Source organism: Notamacropus eugenii, chromosome 3 (assembly GCF_028372415.1).
Source record: "Notamacropus eugenii isolate mMacEug1 chromosome 3, mMacEug1.pri_v2, whole genome shotgun sequence".
Lineage (NCBI taxonomy): Eukaryota > Metazoa > Chordata > Mammalia > Diprotodontia > Macropodidae > Notamacropus > Notamacropus eugenii.
This window is the reverse complement of record NC_092874.1, coordinates 380,941,551-380,960,586: the sequence shown is the minus strand read 5'-3', so window position 1 is coordinate 380,960,586 and position 19,036 is coordinate 380,941,551. Positions and strand designations below refer to the sequence as shown.

Genomic DNA, 19,036 nt, shown 5'->3' with positions numbered 1-19,036 from the left:
TAAAATGATAATAATGACAACTGTAGCATCTATTTCACAGAATTGTTATGAAGATCAAATAGAGGAATGTATAGAGTGTTCCAAATGTCTTAGTGCAGTTTTAAACTATTAAAGCTTAATCTTTCAAGCTATTAAAACTTAAAATTGCACTAAGACATCTGGGATAGGCTTATGAAAAGCACTCTGCAAACCCCAAAGTGCCTTATGAATGGTAATTATTTTTATCATTATTATTACTTTAGGAAGGTGTGCAAATTCCCAAATCCCTCCCTACTAATCCATTTCCTGTCTCCTAGCAGCCAGTTGTCCAGATGCCTTATTTTGTGTACAAGGAATGCAATTATTTGCCTATGAATGGGGTGGGGTGGTCAAGGAAGGCTTCCTGAAGAAGGTGGGATTTAAGCTAGTTGAAAAAGGATGAATAAAAAGGTGGAAAGACTAAGGATGAGGGAGGAGTGAAGGAAGAATCCTAGTATTACTGTTAATAAAAGTAATATTTATTGATTATCATCAGCCATCTTGATTGTCCTGCCACTGGACTTGGATGACTCTGTAAGAGAGAGGCTGATGACTCTGCACAGTTCTGCTGCACTTAAATCCAATTCACTGGCAAGTCAAGCCATCACCCGTCATCCACTATTTTATCCCATGATGTCACTGTACCTATGATGTCATTGGTCCTCTTTGAAAAGGAAGGATGAACAGCAGTTCTCTATCTCTTCTTGAGGTCCTTCTTGGAAGCCTCATGTAGTGGAGAGATGATCCTCTTCTTTTTCTTTTTCAAGTTTTATTGACATGTTTTGTTCTTACATGACAAACATTTATAGATTATTCCCACTTCATAGAGGTCTCTTGCAATGACATATAACAGTTCAGTAAAACTTACATTAGCCTCTTGTCTCTCTCAGCAGAGCACAAGATCTGGCAGGTTCTGTGGAGCTGAAAGGGGTACAAGTAAGCAGATAGATAAACAGACATACTGACAGAGACATAAACAGAAAGACAGACAGATGGATAGGTGGATAGAGAGATGGACAGAAATACAGACTGATAGATTAGGCAGAGAGATAGGTGATAAATGGATGGATGATAGACAGGTAGATGGAGAGATAGAAAGATGGAGGGATGAATCAGATAGAGATAGAAGATGCATGATAGATAAATGGATGACAGATAGACAGACAGATAGATAGATAAAGGTGGATAGATGACAGAGAGATACAGAGAGATGGATGGATGACAGGAAGAGAGAGACAAATGGATGGCAGATAGATGATAGATGGATAAATGGATGGATGACGGACAACAGGGATGATTAGATAAAGAGATAGAGGGAGGGATAGAAGGAGGGATGGATGGATGGATGGATACTAGAGAGAGCTTTTATCACATGCTTACTGTGTGTTGGGCACTATGCTAAATTCTGGGGATACAAATATAAACAAGCAAGACGAGCCTTGTCCTCAAAGAGCTTATATTCCAACCAGTCACACTCCATTCACAGAGAGCCACTTGTTGATGAATTTTTATATACTTCAGTGGTTAGCAGACTGAAGACAGAGGTTCTCAAATTGCATTCCTGTGTAATTCCTCCCTTATTTCTATCACCGCCTTCACTCTTTCATCCATTGATTTATTCATTTGTTCAACAAGCATTCATTTCACATCTACTACATGCCAAGCACCATTTTAGGTTTGGAGGATCAAGTGAAAAAATGAAATAGTCCCTGCCCTCAAGGACCTTGTGTTTTGCTGGGACAACATAACATGCATGGCCGAGAAGTAAATACAAGACATATAGAAAATAAATACAAAGTACTTTGAGCGAGGAGCAGATTACCATCCATTAGGGGAATTAAAAAAGGCCTCTTTAAGGAGACAGTACTTGAGTTCAGTCTCAGAGGCAGCCAGGGTTTCCAAGTAACAAGAGGAGAGGAGCAGCGTTCCAGGCCTGGGAGGACAGTCTAGACAAAGAAAGACCCAGAGAAATGTGTGAGAGCAATGGAATGTCATATAGCAGGGATAGTGAGCAGGCCTGTTTGGCGGGAATGCAAACTGTGCAAAAGATAATACTGTATAATAAGTCTGGAAAGTAGAGGGAAGACAGATTGTGAAGGACTTTAAGAGACAAACAGAGGAATTTGTATTTTTAGCCTCAAGTTAAGAGGGTGCTTCTTCAGCATGGTCATACTTGTGTTTTAAGAATTGGCAGCTGTGTGGAAGATGGATTGATGAGGGGAAAGACTGGAGGTGGAGAAACTATTTAGGACATGATTTTAATAGCAAAAACGTAATGGTGGGGCCTGAGATAGGGTTCATTTCATCCTGGAACAATTGGGGTGTTAGATATTGAGACAAAGTGGTACAATGGATAGAGGGCTGGACTTTGATCCAGGAAGACCTGAGTTCAAATTTTGACTCAGGCATTTACTAGTTGTGTGACCTTGGTTAATTCGAGCCAACATGTCAGTATACGTTTATTAAGCATCTACCATGTTCCAGGCACCATGCTAAGCTCTAGGGATACAAAGAAAGGCAAAACTCCAGTCTCTGCTCTGAAGGAGGTCACTGTCTAATGGGGGAGATGACTTTCAAATAACTACGCACAAAGTATACACAGAATAAACTGGAGATAATCCCAGAGGGAAAACAGGAGCATTAAGGGGCATTGGGGGAGGCTTCTTGTAGAAGCTGGGATTTTAGCTGCTAGGGAGGATAAGAGGCAGAAATGAAGAGGGAGAAAGTTCCAGGTTAGTTAGACCAGTTAGAAAGTTAGACTAGAGGAATCAATCAATACTCATTTGTTAAGTGCCTACTATGTGCAGGTGGCTAGGGACACAAAATAAAAATCAAGTATCTGTGTTCAAGGAACTGACATTTTCTGATGGGAAACAACAATAAATGATCTCCAAGGGCCTTCCCAGATAAGCTTCCAGAGGCTCAGCTTGGTGAAAAAGCAAAGCCAGACAGAGCATTTAAACTGAAATAGCAAATGCTTTTTTTTGGAAGAGGTGATAATCTTAGGTCAGAGTACCAGACTATGCCAGCAGCGCAAAGGGTCTTGGGTAGAAAGAAAGGAAGAAAGGACAGAGAGAGGGAGAAGGGAAGGGAGAAAGAGAAAGACAGAAAAAGGAAGAAAGAGAGAGAGAAAGGACAGAAAGGAGGAAGAAAGAATGCAAGAGAGAAGACGTCTGTATCCAAAACAACAATTTATTCTATGACTACATGTAGGAAAAGGAAACCAGCCAGTATGTCTCCCAACAAGAGAGCCACAACAGAGACAAGGGTGATTAAGCTTGGGCTGTGCTATATGTTAGCAGTCGTCAGCCTCTTTTCTGTGAGTGGGCAGGATGGTGGAAATGGGGAGGGGGGGAGGGAAAGGGGTGGTTAGCAATCAGCCAGACTTAAAAACCAGACAAAACCATTTCCACATGCCAATAAAATACTGAAAGTGAACAATTTTCTGGAACTGTTTGGGGGCCCCATTGCTGCACTTAAAACAAAACAGAAGGGTTGAAAAACAGAGGCTAACAATGGCCCGGGCTCAAAATATAATCTACTGGGCTTTGTTGAAGATGTCAGCTTGGTAGGCCTGGCCCCTGAGAGGCTGAGCCGGGGCAAACCTTGGGGAGTTGGGGGGAAGGAGGATAAGAGGAGGGAGGATGGAAGTTTCCTGCCTCACCTGAACCCCCAAACCCTTCTTAAGGCACCATGCATGCCTGGTTGGCTTGGCATCCACTTGCCCACCCGCATCCGCAGTCTCCTCTGGAAAAGCATTTGCCAAGGGCAGCCAGGGAGAAACTGTGTCCCATCAGTGCCGGGAGCTGAGCTGCTATCCAATTTGTTTCACATGTCTTCAGCCAACTGCAAACTTGAAAAGAGCTGAAAAATAGCCCACAAGCTAAAAGTTCTCTTGCACGGGTTTAAAAGAGATTTCTTTCCAGCAGGCATCATTCTGGCGTATCCAAGGCCTTATCTTTCCCTTCCAGGGAGAGTTTTTGCTCATCTTACTTATTTTCTTTCTTTTTTAAACAAACTGAGAAACAGGTGGGACTGTTTCTGAGTTTGGCTGGAGTTTGTTTTGGGGGCTTAGTGGTGATGATAAGGAAGAGACAGCTGCCTTGACGGCATGGCCTAGTTGGGAGATACTGGGGCTGTATTGACCTTGGCAAGCGAGGCGTTACAGGGTGGTACAGTTTCTCACACTGGAGCATCTTAACTGTGAGCACACTTTCTGCAAAAGAAAATATTTGAGAACTAACGGCTCTGATATTTTACAAATGAATTCACTGTTGTGGAGGTGGGAGATTTTGGCCTGCAAAGAGTCTGGGGCCCATATAAACTGCTCATTGTTGTATCCTGAGCAGGAGCAGCTGGGACTGTAGAGATGTTTCCAGAAACTTTTTAAAAAATCTATGCTATGAGTATGACGGCTTCTTCTTGTTCCCCATAAATATTTCCTTTCCTGACTCCACATCTGGAATGCACTCTCTCCTCACCCCACCTTGGAAAATCCCTAACTTCCCTCAAGGTCTAGAGATTCAGCTATCTCTTACACAAGGCCTTTCCCAATCTCCCTAGTCGTTAGCCCCCTTTCTGAACAACTTTGTGTTTATTTGAATATATTTATGAAGGGTGTGTGTCCAAATGAGTTGCCTAAATGTACAGACACAGCTTGCAGGTAGCATGGATAGCCTTTTTAGACACAGGGGGTGGGGAACCTGTGGCCTGGAGGCCATGTGTGGCTCTCTAGGTCCTCAAGTGTGATCCTTTGACTGAATCTAAACTTCATAGAACAAATACCCTTAATAAAAGGATCTGTTCTATAAAACTTGGACTCAGTCAAAAGACTGCACCCAAAGACCTAGAAGGCCTTCTAGGTCCTCAAGTGCAGCCCATTGACTGAATCCAAACTTCAAAGAACAAATCTTCTTAATAAAAGGATTTGTTCTCTAAAACTTAAACTCAGTCAAAAGACCACACCTAGAGGGTCCTAGAGGCTGCAGGATCCCCACTCCCACCCTAGAGTTTCCTCTATCCATGTGCCTTTCATCTAAAGATTCTCAGGAACCCATGTGTCTTTCTCCCCAGGACCTCTGGTCCCAGCTTTGTCCCTTATACACCAATCTGTAGTGTCCTTCCACATAGGCAGCTGCACACACAGCACTGCAGGCTTGGCTGCAGACTCGTGTTCTAGTCACTTATCTAAGCATACCTTGTTCTCTTCTCTGTGGAACACGAGCTCCACAGGAGCAGGGCAGTGCTTTTGTCTTTGTATACCTGGGACTTAGCACAGTTAGTAAATGCTCATTGAAACGAATGAACAGATGGATGAATGAAAAGCTATCAAGCAATCCCTTCTAGGTGGGAAATACAAGTATAGACAGAGTCTGTGTGGGCCTCACATGTGGATTCATTCTTCCTCTTCAAAATTCATAGGAATTTCTCTTCCTTGGGTTGACTTCCTAGTGATCAGAGAAGAAATGGAGGTAAAATATTTATTGAAACCACCAGCATCTGAATGCAAATTCCAGGCTGAAAACTTTTGCAAAGGCTTGAGGTTTGCACTGAGAGGCCATCTGTTTCAGTAAGGAAAAATTATTTCCATTTATGCTACTCTAATGTAGCCTACAAGCAAGAGCTAGAGGAGAACAGAGCAGCCTTTGCAAGTCTTCTGGCAGCTTGTTGGTCTGCCTGGTGCAACCCTAGAATGAAAATCTTGAGTACAAGGTGGCTGCTTTTATTGTTTGTTTTGTATGGTGTAAAGTGGTCAGACTTTGTGGACGGTTTAATAAATACCATACCATCTATTACTAATAAGCGGTACAAACGCTCTGCGTTTTGTTGGCTAAATCTTGGCGCATTGCTTTACTAGCTGAGCGACCTAGGACAAATCACTTGCCCTCCTCTGGTCTCTCCATTTCTTCATTTGCCAAATTATGGGGTTGAGTTATACTAGATGATCTCTCAGTTTCTTTCTAGGTCTATCATTTTGCAGTGATAAAATAGGGTGACACAGCCAGTATGTGTCAAAGGTGGGATCTGAACTCAGGTCTTTCAGACTTTGAGACCATTATTCTATCCATTATATAATACTGCCCCCCCTCCTTTTTTTTCAAAATACCCTTCATTCTGGAGCAAACTGACCTGCAGAATTTCACTACTATGAGATTGAAATATGTTAGAACCAGAAGATTTAAAGTGAGGGAATTCAAAGTATTGGGGAAAAATTGCAATGGCAACGCCCCATTCACCGTGTGTGGTCTTTATCTCAAACAAGTTGGACATCCTATAGAGGATTTTTTTTCCTTCTTCTTTTAGATAATCAATTCTTCTGGATAGCCGCAAACAAGACAAGGTCAGTTTTTAACTGAGTTCTAGTTCTGTTTCTACCTTTGGGACCATGGACAAGTCATTTTACTGCTCTGAGTCTTAGTTGCCTCATTACTAAAATGGAAATGATAATATTTGTACCACAAATATTAGGGTTGGTGTGAGGCTTAAATGAGATGGAAAGCACCAAGTGCTTTGGAAACTGTAAAGTGCCATAGAAGTGTGCTGCTGTTCTATTTGTTTGTGGCCTGAGAAAAGCTAACACCTAGCTAGCAGCTAGGTCTGGGCACATAGAAGACAGCAAATATAAGGTCTCCTTAAAGTCTTAGGACAGTAAAATGAACTAAGACTTTGGGAAGAACCTGTATTGGTTGAATGGATGAGCAAATATACACAGTAGGTACTCAGTAAATATTCACCAAATGAAATACTACTAATACTATTCAGTAATTGAACACAAGTCATGTACTAGGTGCCATATAAAGGTGAGACATGACACTTATCTGGAAGACAACATTGGTGTCTTGAACCAAAGAGAATAAGAATCACCCCATACTTGACAGAGAGGTGCTGAATTTAAGATGGAGACATCAACATACATTCTTGGACATGGATAATGTGGGAATTTATTTTGCTTGTCTAGGCATATTTGCTATAAGTGTTTAGATTTTCTTTTTCTTTTCTGAAACTGGCTGAGGTAAAATTTTAATTTTTAAAAATTTAATTAAAAAACACTCACCATCATCACCTCCACCCTTTTGCTATGCAAAGCAATGTTTGTCTGTGTCATCTAACTAACAAGAATGATAGGAATACCCTAGTCAGATTTTAGGCACATACTGACTCAACTCTCAGCTGAGGGGAACGGAAGGGGTATCAGTGACTCACAAGAAAGGTGATGGACTATAATTTAAAGAACACTCCATTTGGAGTCAGAAGATAATTGATTTAAAGCTAGAAGGGAATGTAGAGGTCATCTAATCCAAACCTCTCATTTTACAGATGGGGGACTAAGGCCTAGAAAGGTTATAATGAACCTGAGATGGAATTCCAGCTCTCCCACTCGTTGACTTTGGGACCTGGACCAATTCCCAGCCCCCTCCCCCCCAGCCCTGCCCCCATGCCTCTGACTCCCTCCTTTCTACAATGGCGGTGGTAGAATTACATGATCTCCAAGGACCCTTTCTCACTCTGATTATATTATATACAGGGTATCTCAAAAGTATTAGGGTGACTTTAAGTCTAAATATAACTTAAAACTTTTAAAAATTGAGATCATTCAGTTTCATAGTAGTGAAATTCTCCATGTTAGCTTGTTTGCTCCATGATGAAGAGTATCTTGTAATAGAAAGTTTAAAATTGAGCTTTAATAGCTTAAAAACTGCATTAACACTTTTTGGAATACCCTGTATAATGTTAATATAGTATATTAAGATACATATGACATTATATAATACATACACATATATTTTATTATATATTGTAAAACATGATACACACACATATATTTTGATTATATAAACATTATCTTATTTTATCCTCTTACGCAGACTATTCAGATTGGTTTCTTCACATAGAGACAAAGGGAGACAAGCAGGTGGAGACAGGCAAAGTGACTAATGAATTTCACGCATACAGGTTCTGATTCCAAAGGAATTCTACCAACCTCTATGTTTAGCTTCATTTGACCTACTCATGATTTGAGTATTCCAAGGTGGCTGGATTCTGTTCATGTAGGTTGGAACTTCAGATCTACCTAGATACCTCAGTAGAAAAAAAATAAACAAAAACTCACAGCCCTCTAATGTCTTTAGGCCATCTAGAGTCTACTCACAAAGTCATAGAATGGGTCTGAGCAGAGCTAGTTACCTGTGATTCAGCTGTGTTTGTGTGTGGCTTCATTCCCCAAATCAAGTCCAAGCAGGGACCTGGGATTGCAGTGAGGTGGGTGACACACATGTCTTCTGGTACTCTGTTTATATAAGTAAATATGTCAGAGTGGTTTGCATACTATCAATAAGATCCATAAATAGATCAACTGAGCACAAATCTAAAACCTCACAGATACATTCTCATGATTAATCTTGAGGTAGGTGCAGGTATTAAAACCCCTGTTTTAAAGAGGGGGAAACTGAGGCTCAGATTATTTACAGATGAAGGGACAGATTATTAACTGACTTGGCCAAGGTCACACAACTGGTAAATAGGAAAGCCAAGACTTGGACCTTGTTCCTTTGACTCCAAATTTGACTTCAACTCTTTCCACTGTACAATCTGAGACATGTTGTAAATCTTAGTAGGAACCTTAAAGATCATCCAGGCGAAGGGTGTCAAACATGCAGCCCACCGTCTGCATGAGGCCCACAATACTCCTGAGTATAGCCCAAATCAGATTAAAATGCAATTGGGAAATATTTGACAAAATAAATAAAAATACAAAAAAACACAGATAATGCCAAAGGGTGATTTTCTAAGTCAAAATGAGCCTGTAGGAATCCTTATACACGGTTTAATTCCTTCCCTATTTGAAGTTGATATCAGTGATCTAGGACAATCCCTCCATTTTATGGATGAGCAAACCAAGTTCCCATAAGAGGGCATGATTCACCCAGGCTAAATAGACTTAATGGCAGAGTTGAGATTTGTCTTCCAAATTCCAACATTTTTTTTCCTACTGCCATCATTCTAGAACTGAGAAGTTATCCTGTACTTACAGATATTCATTAGTCACTCCACCTACCTCCATCTGCATGTCCCCTCCTACCACCCTGCATCAAAAGATAAAATGAACTAACAGTTATCCCTTCCACATCCCGACTTTCTCCATGGTAGTTTCAATATATTATGCCTTGGCATAAAAAATTAGGGATATTGAGGGAGTTTTGTGGAAGCCACAGTTGACACTCAAAAGCCAGTAGATAATAGAAAAAGTTTAGAAACTCAGAAATGCATAAGATGTATGTATAGTATTGTATAATATCAACATATTTTATCTTTTAATAACATAATAATTCAGACTTCTTTTCTAGTACAAAGGGAGGGCCAAAATATTTTACAAGAATTTTCCAGATCATAGGGACACCACGCCCCTAGCCACCAAGACCTGGAAGGGATAACTGTATTGTATATAAGGCATAACCACCCCAGTATCTTTGCCAAGTAAACCCCATAGACAGTGTAGTCCACAAGGTCACGAAGAGTCCGATACAACTGGACAACAATAATACAAGGCATAGGAGCTGGGCCTGTGATTTTATTAGTATAGCAAAGTGCCAGATGAGGAAACTCCCTCTACCCATGGACCTTGGCAACTTCGCTGAAACTTGACCTGTATGTGAGAGAAACAAGGCCAAAGACACAGAATCAAATTACTTCCTGTCCCTGATTACCAACAGCTCTGATAAATAAGGGGAACAGATTCCATTATCTTTAAGGCCCTCTAAATCCTCCACATTATATAATTTATATCATTTGCACACAATATTTATATATTACATATTACTTATGTACATATTATATATTTATACATTGTATTATCAGTACATTATGTATTTATATGCTCTATATAAATTCATAACATATTTATCATTTATGTATTAAATTTATATAGTTACATAAATTTGTATATTATAGAATTTGTTCTGTTCATAACATATTTGCATGTTTACTATTTATATATTATGATATTTATACAGTAACATAAAATTTATATGTTATATAATTGGTATAATACAGGCAGGTTCTAATACAGGTATAACACCTGCCTTGGAGAACTGCCAAGAGCACTGAGATGCTCGGTATTTTGTCCAGGGCCACACGGCCATTCTCAGAGGCAGGACCTGAAGCCAGGTCTCCCGGGCTTGGAGGCCAGCTCTCTGTCCACCATGCCAGGCTGCTTGTGTTATGTAGATCACATTCACAAGATTTAGAGTAGAGTAGGTCCTTCAAGATCATTTAATCCATCCTCATTTTATAAAGAGGAGTTGGGAATAAGGGAGTGGAAGTAATTCTCTGTTATATACATGGTGTCCCAATGAGAAACTGACCCAACTATAACACATCTGGATGTAGTTGTCTGCATGTCATCTTCCTTATTAGGTTGAAAGGAGGTATGGTCTTTGCTTTTCTTTGTATCCCCTATGCTTAGCACCTCGCCTGGCACACAGTAGGTGCTTAATAAATGTTTACTGACTGATTGAGTTGTCCTACCCATCTCCAAGAGGAAGAAAAGGAGAGAGCTCTTGAATATTGACTAAGACCAGGGCTTACTTCCTTCTTAGCTTAGTACTAAAGGACTACTGAAGCTAAACTTAAACCACCCCCAACCCTAAGCAAGCACTTTATCTAATTTCTTCTTTAATAGATCTAGAAAAACACCCAACTTCTACCCACTATCTCCAGTCCCACCTCCTCACTGGGCAAATTGGGATCTTCTTGGAAAAAAAATACCAATAGCAGCAGTAATAACATTTATATAGCACTTACCATGTGCCAGGAACTCTGCTTTATAATTATTTCATTTGATCCTCACAACTCTGGGAGGTAGGTGTCATTATTATCCCCATTTTACAGATAAGGAAATTGAGGCAAACAGAGATTATATGACTTTCCTAGGATCACACAGCGAGGCAATATCTGAGGTCAAATTTGAACTTGGGTCTTTCTGACTCCATACCCAGCATTCTATCCATTGCCTCACCTAGCTAGAGCTGGCATGGTGGCACATGCCTGTAATCTCAGCTACTGGGGAGGCTGAGGCTGAGGCTGGTGGGTCTCTTAAGTTTAGGATCCCTGAGATGAAGTGGTCTATCTATGCCACCAGGGTATCTGCACTAAGTTCATTTTTTTCTTTTTTTTTCCACACCAAGCTCATTTTCAATATATTAAGACCCTGCAAGGAGACCACCAAGCTGCCTAAGGAGGGACAAAGTGGCCCAGTTTAAAGATCCTGTGCTAATTAGTAGTAGGGCTGGGCTCATGAGTAGCTTCATACCTTCATTCTGAGCAAAATGGGGAAACCTAGTCTTTAAAAAAAAAAAAAGACAAGAAAGAAGAGAAAAGGAGAGAATGTCACTGCTATGAGGCAAGTCTATACTGGGGAAGGCTCAGATATCCAGGCTGGGGACCCCAACCATCTACTTGTCCACTATCATTGAAGTCTACAGCCCTCTCTCTCCCCAAATCCCTCCCCACTAATCCAATTTCTGTCTCCTAGCAGCCAACTGTCCTGATTCCTTATTCTATGTGCAACGAATGTATTTATCTGCCTGGAGTATAGAAGGAATGCTATGTATACCTTGTGTGGCAGCTTCAGGCAACATAAAAGAGGGTAACACTGTATGACAGGGAGAAAAATTAAATGCCATCTGAGAAAATTCCCTTCATCAGGAGAAAAGCTGTTGGCCTTTTGGGAATCGTCGGAATCTTAAGGGGAAGCTCATGGCTGCTCATTGTCCTCTGGAAAGAAGACATCTTACATATTTATAAGATGCATTTATGTCCTTTTCACTCCCAGGAAAGCTAGTCTTGATTTGTCCTCCTCTCCCCTACTCCCATCCCCCAACTAGGAGACAGGAAGATAAAGAAAAAATGAGAACATTATGTCCACTGAATAAACCTTTTCCCCAAGAACATACATGCATCAGGACCACAGTGAGCTCAGCCCATCCATCCTCCTGAACAGAAACACATTAAGGGCTCTCCCCTGAAGAAACATTGGAGAAGTTAAAATAAACTGCAGTCCAGAAATGAGAAAAGCTGATGTTTAGAGCAATGTGGAGGCTGGCTTACTCAGTGACCTTGGGTCAACAACTTAAATGCTCTTTGGCCTCAGTTTCTCCATTTTCAGGGCAGAGCTAATCATACTTGAGCACACTTAAGATTGATCCAGGGAAGAGGGCAGTGCCAAAGCAGACAGCTGTTATTATTGCTTATTACTATTATTAGTTTCCCCATGGAAGGATTTTAAACACTGATGCCGAATCTGTCTTCTGCTTTTAAAATAACAGTAATAATAATACAGATTGAAGGGAAAATTGGCTTGATTCTGGGAGGATGATTTGTCTGAAAGGGCTCCGGCTACATAGCTGGCCTGAACCTCCCCCCCTCCTGCTGCAGGGAAGACAGGCTGGTGTCGTGGAGAGGGGCCTAGGTTTATATTCAAGTTTTGCTATTTTCCCTCGTGATAGAATATTAGCTCCTCGAGGGATGAGACTTTCGCTTTTGTCTTTGTCTCTCTATGAAGTACATAGCAGGTGCTTAATAAATGTTTGTTAAATGGTTTTGTTTTTCTTCCTTTTTCAATGGTGGGGGGAGGTAAGAGGGAGAAAAGGTGGATTTTCATTCACTGAAAATTTTAACTTAATTTTAAAAAAGAAACTGATATAGAATGAAGAAGGTAGAACCAGAACAATTTAAACAACGCTGTAAAAACAAACAACTCTGAAAGACTGATCCATGTAATGACCAACCACAATTCCAAAAGGCTAGTGATATCTCCTGAAAGAAAAGGAAAAGGGAAGAGAATAAGCATTTATAGAATGCCTGCTATGTGCCAGGCGAAGTATTCCCCCCTTCCCAAATATCTCATTTGAGAGGTGATTAAACTCAAGCTGCAGTGAGATACACATTTTCAGAGGCAGCCAGTGTGGTAAATTTTTGGTTTGACAACACATTTTGTTACCCTAAGTCCAGTTCCATCGTGTCTGACTCTTTGTGACCCCATTTGGGGTTTTCTTGGCAAAGACATTGGAGTGGTTTGCCATTTCCTTCTCCAGCTCATTTTACAGAGGAGGAAGCTGAGGTGAATAGGGTTAAATAACTTACCCAGGGTCACACAGCTAGTAAGTGTCTGAAGTCAGATTTGAACTCAGGAAGAGGGGTCTTCCTGACTCCAGGTCCAACCCTACAAACACATAAATGCTTGTTGATTGCTAACTGATTGCCTAATTTGATCTCCAGCAAGTCTTAACTTCTCTGGATCTCAGGTTCCTCATCTGTAAAATAAGGAGGTTGGTTCCAGTTCAAAACCTATGACCCTAAAAGAGTTGAAAACACCCCAAACTGTCATTTTTGGGGGAGAGGAATCAACTTTAAAAAAACTATTGGATACAAATATAAATATGTGAGTGGAGTGCATTGTGCTTTGACAGAACACATACTTCTGAACTAGCTCCTAGATCTCCCCTAGCTACCCCCCAAAAAAGCTCATTCTCTAAGAGTGCAGCAAAACCTCCCACTAGTGTGAATGCGACTGATCGGACATAACACCTTCCACTTTCGCCACCAACCGATGGTTAACAGAAAGGAAAGATGGATGCTTCAGCTTTGGCAGCGTGGCACTAAAATTGCCCGCGATATCTGAACTGCTTCCTTTTTTAGTGCTGTTTTTATTTATGTTGCTGTAGTCACTGTGGATATTGGGTGTTGGGGTCAGCTTTCTGCACGCTGCATCACTCCACACAAGTTTGCCCCCTCGCTCCTCTGAATTCTCCATTTGCGTCATTCCTCAGGGCAGTAATATTCCCTTCCATTCCCATTCTGCAACTTGTTCTGTCGGTTGCCCAATCACTGGCCATGCATTTTGTTTCTAGCTTTTTGTCACTACAGATAAAGCTATGAACATTTTTGTACAAATGGGCATTTTTTTGCTGTCGTTAACCTCCGTAGGGTATGATCCCAAGAGCAGTTCTCTAGGTTAAAGGGTATGAAGAATTTAGAAACTTTTCTTGCCTAATTTCAAATGGCTTCCCAGAACAGTTGGAATAATTCACACTATCAGATGTGCATCACCAGTAATGATCAGGATGCTTGTCTCCCCCCTACCCCACTTCTCCAACAGCAAATTTTTCCATTCTTTTTATCTATCAACTTTGCTAATTTGATGGATGTAGAGTAATGACCTCAGACGTGTTCTAATTTTCATTTCTCTGAGTATTAGTGATTCTAAAGAATTTTTCAGGCTTTTTTTTGTCTGCATTTTTTTCTTTTAGAAACTGTTCATGTTCATTTCTTTTGACTACTTTATTGAAGAATGACTTTAAGTCTCATAAATTCATTTCAATTTCATATAGATTCTGGGTGTGGTATTTTTTATGAGACATATTTAATATAAAGATTTTTCCCAGAGCCTACTTTTTCTCCTAATTCTAGCTGCACTGATTTTACTTGTGCACAAGTTTTTTTCATTTTATATAATTGAAATCGTCTATTTTGTTTTATAATCTTTTCTGTCACATCACTGGTTATGAATTCATCCCCAAGGTCAGCAAATTATGACAGAGGGTCAGATTCTTCCCCACTTGTTTTCGAAGCCCCTCCCAGATGAGAACATTTTTTTTATAGTTTTAAATACAATAAAACTTTATTTCAAAAGGTAAAAAACATTCTTAATTCATACAAAAACAGGACCTGATTTGGCCCACAGGCTGTAGTTTGCTGCCCCCTGGTTTAAAGGATATAACTTTCTATTCTCTAATTTTTTATGGCCAACTTTCTAATATGGTTTAGTTAGACAACCTGGGCTTTCTAACAATTGAGTGGGCCCCTGGCTAAGAGTAGCTGTGCTTCTGACACTGAAGGAAGAAAAGCTGTGTAACTCCCCCAGCCGGAGAACTCTTTCTAGCCATGTTTCTTCATTGGTTTTCGTGATCAGTGCTGATTCCTTCTTGCTGCCACTGACCACCAGCATGGATTCTGGCTCTTGGCCTTAAACTACATCCATATGCTTGGAGTGGAGACTTACAGGAACAGAAAACTCAGAAGGAAGTCTTTTTTTTTGCTTCCTTCATAGCAATCTGTGTTTCAAAGATGTATGTGGCTGCTGAACCATCTAGGCTGGCTACCTATAATGTATGGGAAAACTGTTGTTGTTATTGTTGCTGTGGGTGTCCTTCGTTCTCGAAGAGGATCATGATATCAAGATGACGACATGACTTACAGTTGACTTTGATTTTAGTGAGGGAGGGCTGGGCAAGGTCACCAGCCTCACTTTCTCCTCCTGAGCCAAGGCTGCTCAAAGAGCCAAATTGAGAGCTTAGAATAAGCTTTCTTAGCCTGGGGCTCATGAACTTTTTTCCTTAATATTTGATGACTATTTTAATACAATTGGCTTTCTTTTTAATCTTATATATTTTATTCTTTTTAATCTTATATATTTTAATGCTTTTAAAAACATGAGAAGTGATCCACAGGCTTCACCAGACTGCCATAAGGGTCCAGGACTTAAAAGAAGGTGAAGAATCCCTGGCTTAGAGTATATGAAAATGCCTAAACATCTTTAACCCCTTTTCTACCCAAAAACTTTTCTTCAGAGTCTCTTTGATCTGTGTTCAGTATAGAAACAAAACTGAGCCAGACAGAGAGCTATGCAAATTGTCTCCTTTGTAGTCAGCAAAGCATTTATTAAAGCACCTACTGTGGGCAGAGGGCCATCTCTAGTCATCCTTATCTATATCTGGCCACTGGACCCACATGTCTCCAGGGTACTAGAGGCTGGTGACTCTGCACAACCATCCCTCATTTAAATCAAATTCACTTACATGTCATGGCATCACCTCCCTGATGTCATGGTCCTCTTCGAGGACCAAAGACAAACAACAATTTTTATATCATATGTGTGTTTATGTGTGTGTGTATAAATTTTCCCCTAATTTTAATGGCAAATATATATTTTTAAAATTAGATCGTTTATCTTTTTGGAATAATGCACTAGAAAGGACTTTGGACTTGGAGTCAGAGCACCTGGTTCAAATCCTGGATCTGCCAATCACTCCTATATGACCTTGGACAAATTCCTTAACTGCCTTAGGCCTCAGTTCCCTTGTTTGTAAAATGAAGAAGTTGAGCTAGATAACTTCCAAGGTCTCTTTCAGCTCTGCGACTATATTCCACAGTGGGACTCATCTTTACCTCCCTAGGAGTATAAGACCCAGGGTGGTCCCCAGGGAAATGGAGAAGCATAAGGTTGTCAGTGGGAATGGTCTGCATTCAGGGAAAGGCAGTTGCTGTAGAAGCAACAATTTTATTACCCACCTAGTAGTATTAGGTGGCAGAGTTGGACCTGGAATCAGGAAGGTTTGGGTTCAGATGCTGCCTCAAACATTTACTAGCTATGTGACTCTGGGCAAGTCATTTCACCTCTGTCTGCCCGATTTACCTCTTCTATAAAATGGGGATCGTGACAGCACCTACCTCACAGGGTTATGGAGAGGATCAAAGGAGATAACACCTGTAAAGTGTTTTATAAATCTTAAAACACTATATCAATGCTAGTTATTATTAATTATGATACAGTACAATCATTTTCCCACCTATCCTCTTTCCCCTGAACTCCATAGGCAGAGTTAGCCTGAGATAAAATTGTGAAATAAGTATTTTTTTTCCCATCTCTGTCTGTTCTTCTCCTTTCCCTCACATACCTCCTTCCCAGAAGACTCTTTCTCCCCTCTGAGCATCCAGCTTCCTTACACTGACCCAAGTTGGTCCTCTACTGTGGCCCCGACACCCAACAAGATTCCCTGTTTTGAGCTTTCTCTCCACCAACAAAACTCACCTTTGAGAGACAACACAGGGTAGTGGAAAGACACCTGATCTTGAATAAATTAAGAACTATGACCATTCTGAGGAAATCTCAAGACACAAACTATATACATCAATACTTCAAAACAGTCATGATTTCACTGGTGTGTCCGGCATGGGTACAGACTATAATTCCTCCACACCCTTGTAGGGGTTCCTGTGGCCAAAAATTGATTATCTTGTGGTCAAAGCCTCATCACACTTAACTAGAGATGACAGCCACACAACCTACTCAGTCTGTTGTTGGTCTTGAACTTAGTAACACCTGCTCAGGGATATTCTGATAAATGTTTAACTACAGGCTCTCCAAAACAAAAAAACAAACAAAAACATACACTTTTTTTTTTGAAATTTTTTCTCCATCACTTTCTTAAAACTAGAAATCAACAAAACAATCAATCAGCTCTGATTTGTTTATCAACGTCTGAAGTGTGAGTGCTCACGCTGCAAAATATCATAATGCGCTCTCAAGTCATACCCCTGAACCTCTCAGAGATTACACTCTGCAGGTATAAACTTGGAGGACCCCAGGAATACTTCCATGCTACCATGAAGCGCCAGACAGAGCAGGACATACAGGTTGGCAAGGTGCAGGTGGGTGCCCAGCTTCATCACTTAATTCAGCTTAACACAATTTGCTTTGTTTCCTCTCCTAGTTTCACACATATGCTTTCAGTCCAAGCAAGTGCCTAAACGCTCCCAGGATCCCTTGGTTTCTGAGGAGACAAGGAGTTCTCTGTCAGATTTCTTTAGGCAGCTCCATGACATTCTGAGAATTACTGTTCCTTGGTCTCTCACTCAAAGGAATTTCCCTTACCTGGTCTTCTCTTTCCTGACACAAGGTCCCCCATTCAGATCTCCAGCACTGTTTCTCATTCTCGCCTGCTCTACAATCCCACTAATAACTCTTGAAGTTTTGGTCTCCCCAGCTTTGCTCAATGCTCTTTTTCATGCAACTCAGTTTACATACCTGAAGACCCCCCTCAAACACACTTAATATAAACATTAGTATGTCTAAATCCCACATTTATGATTTTGCTCCTATCTCAGTCAGAAAAGGGCACACTCAGAACCCTCTATATTTGGAGTAAGAAGTTTCCCATCCCTCAAGGCCTGATTTCCTGGTCATCTTAACAACCACTGCCAAACCTGCTATTTGGTTGCCAGAACCTCCCTCTCCTCACCCCTTGGGTCCCCTAAGAATAGGTCCAAGAGTAGGGAACCTGCGATCTTGAGGCCACAGGTGGCCTTCTAGATCCTTAGGTCATGCTTAAGGATCTAGAAGACCACATGTGACCTCAAAGCCGAAGCTTCCTTACCCTTGGTAGATTAAGGAGAAATCACTGAGAAGATGGGAGTTACCCCACAACCATGTCTTCCCCACTGACCAAGAAAGAGGAGCAGAAAATTGCTTGTATGATGGAAGTAGATCCAGCCTCACTTGAAACTCAACCCATCCTCTCCTTCAGAGCAGAGGTTCTTAAACTTCTTAATGTCATGGACCCTCCTTTGACAGTCTGGTGAAGTCTATGGATTCTTTCTCAGAATAATGTATTTGAATCATTGAAGGAAATGCTATATTTCAGTGGAAGGTTAGGGAAAATTAAGATGTAATCCTTCCTTCACATAAATTCATAGATGCCTTGGGAGAGGGAGGGTCTGTTGACCCCAGGAAAAGAACCCTTGCTTTAGAGAAAAGGGGCCTGTCCCTTCTTCAGGCAGCCTGCCTCAGCACCAACAGCATTTTTTCCTGAAGTTTTCCCTGATTCCCCCAGCTAGTAAGAGATCTTGCCCTCCCCAGACTCCCATAGCATCTTGTGTGGCCTTCTCTTGCACATTTATCCTATTTCATTTTGCATTAGAGTTATTTCTTTCCTTGACTCTTCACATAGAATCATAGCTTTCAAGCGGAAAGGGGCCTTAGAAGTAATTTAATCCAGCCCCCTCTTTTATTTTTATTTCCATTTTGAACCTAACAAATACCACATAAAATGATCACTTCCACATACATTGTAGAACAGGATGGGGATGAAGCTGTGAATCCATTATGTAGGGCTTGCTTTTCTTTTTAAGTATTAATAAATTCAGCATGTAACTTTCAAAGCTGTCCTGTTTGGCTGTGATT

The 19,036-nt window shown here is 40.8% G+C and overlaps 1 protein-coding gene across 3 annotated transcripts in view; it reads right to left on the bottom strand.

Moving 5' to 3' along the window:
• Positions 1-19,036, bottom strand: part of FBXL18 (F-box and leucine rich repeat protein 18) — a 342,104-nt gene that overhangs the window by 190,033 nt on the left and 133,035 nt on the right. Inside the window, exon 6 of one of the 3 annotated variants that reach the window (XM_072597659.1) lies at positions 7,796-8,305. The exons of the other annotated variants lie outside the window; for them this stretch is intronic. The gene's annotated coding sequence lies outside the window, so the exon portion shown is untranslated. Of the gene's footprint in view, positions 1-7,795; positions 8,306-19,036 lie in introns of those variants that run through there. 3 annotated transcript variants of the gene reach the window in all.